Source organism: Mus caroli, chromosome 19 (genome assembly GCF_900094665.2).
Source record: "Mus caroli chromosome 19, CAROLI_EIJ_v1.1, whole genome shotgun sequence".
NCBI lineage: Eukaryota > Metazoa > Chordata > Mammalia > Rodentia > Muridae > Mus > Mus caroli.
Window position 1 is genome coordinate 3,890,854 of NC_034588.1, and position 2,124 is coordinate 3,892,977.

A 2,124-nucleotide genomic window follows, 5' to 3' on the forward strand; every position below is an offset into this window, starting at 1 on the left:
CTGGTCTACATGGTGGCAGCCAGGCCTACATAGACCCTGTATATAAATAACAACAACCGAGACAACTATTAGGCAGTGTCTTTGGATGGCGCTGCCTCAGGAAATTTGGGCTGGCCACTCTAGACCTTTGCCGATCCTGTCACAGGTGGGTCTCTAAGCAGACACCTTAAGGCAGAGGCTGTCTGGTTCCCCACACTGTCTTCCAGTGGACTGACAATCTGTAGACACTTGAATGTAGGCAAAAGGCAAAGTAGAAAAGGGGGGTAGGGTGAGCCTTAGGGCCGGGATCCAGCTAAACACCTGTCTTCCTCACAGCACCGTGAAGCTAGCTGCTAGTGCTTCCGTGTGATGTTTCAAAATTAAGGAAACAGACTGCTCATCCAAGCAGCCAATAGGCCGCCAAGCAGGCTTCCAGAGGAGGTCTGTACCCTGAGGCCACATTTTGAACAGCACACCAGCTGGAGCACAGAGAGAAGCCTCTAGAGTTCAGGAGGGTTTGTCTGTTTAAGCAAGCAAGGCCTTCGGTATCCCTGGCTTGAACCTCTAGGTAGTACAGGCTGACTTGAACTTCTGACCTTCCTGCCCCCATCTCCTGACTGTTGGGATTACAGGCCCAGTTTATACAGGGTGGAGGATCAAACCCAGGGATCCATGCAAAAATGTGACAAAATGAACTATACAACCTTAGCCCTTGAGTTCAGAACTTTCTTTTTTGTTTTGTTTTGTTTTATTTTTGTTTTTTTGGTTTTTCGAGACAGGGTTTCTCGGTGTAGCCCTGGCTGGCCTGGAACTCACTCTGTAGACCAGGCTGGCCTCAAACTCAGAAATCCACCTGCCTCTGCCTCCTGAGTACTGGGATTAAAGGCGTGTGCCACCATGCCCCAGCTGAGTTCAGAACTTTCTTTGTTTCTTTGTTGTCAGATATGAGGAAACACTGGGCCTCGTGACCCAGGCTGCCTTCACACTGCCCAATCTTCTGGATGCTGGGATAACAAGAATCCATCAGCTCCAACTTCAGAAGTTCATTTTACATTCAAAATCAAAAGCATCAAAGGCTGTGGCAAGGGATGGAAGCATGGAGGAGAGACAGGGAGAGCTCTGAAGGGAACCCCAGGTCCTTGGATGAGGTGGTAGGGTGTAGCCTCCCACAAGCCTGAAGCAGGCTGAGCCAGACCTTGACTTTGCTTACCACCTAGGGTGGAGCCTGCCTCCCTGGATCACTCTATTGTTCAGCCACTGCCGCCGCCACTACCTGCTGGGAGTCGGCCTGGCCTAGCTATTCCGGAGACTAATTGTGGTCACCTGCAGCTGGGCTCCAAGGATGATTTGGCAGGAATGGGCTTTCCCTCTCCTTTATAAAGCGTGTCTGCCATTAAAAATTTAAGTCTTGATCAGAATACTGTCTTGGCTCCATTTCTCTCTCTACCCGCCTAGATTCCCTCTTTTCTTTCAGTTCCAAGATACCTCCCAGGCTCGAATCCAGACATAAGAGCCGCAGGTCAGCCCCAACAAATAGGAGAAGTGAAAGGTGACAAAAGACCCAGGGTGTTTTAGAGGGTAGCTGTCTTGTGCCTCCTCTGGATGTGTCCCCTCATCCTAAATAAACCTGCTCTAGGTCCATCCTCAGTTACTAGGTCCCCTGCCTTTGCCTCTTCCCTAAACCCTGACAAACAGCCTTGGACGGATGCTTCTACATTCCTCACTCCCATCCCTAGGCTCACGTTTGGAGCTGTTAATCACTGGGAAGAGGACTGGGCAAGGATGTTCGTTCCTGCTAGCTTCTCGGGCTTATTGAGTCCAGGAAACAAGGGAATACTTTCAAGGTGTAAGTGCAGCCAGGAGAGGAGCCTGGAAACATTTTAGGAAGGTTTCCCTGGAGATTGGGACTTTGAGATAAGATAGAATGCTTTGGGCTCTGTCCCAGGGTTTCTTCGGACCCCTGCGACAAGGCTTGTCTTAGAACCCCATCAGTGAGGTAAGAAAGCTGAACCAGGGGGGCTGGTGAGATGGCTCAGTGGGTAAGAGCACCCGATTGCTCTTCCGAAGGTCCAGAGTTCAAATCCCAGCAACCACATGGTGGCTCACAACCATCCGTAACGAGATCTGGCGCCCTCTTCTGGAGTG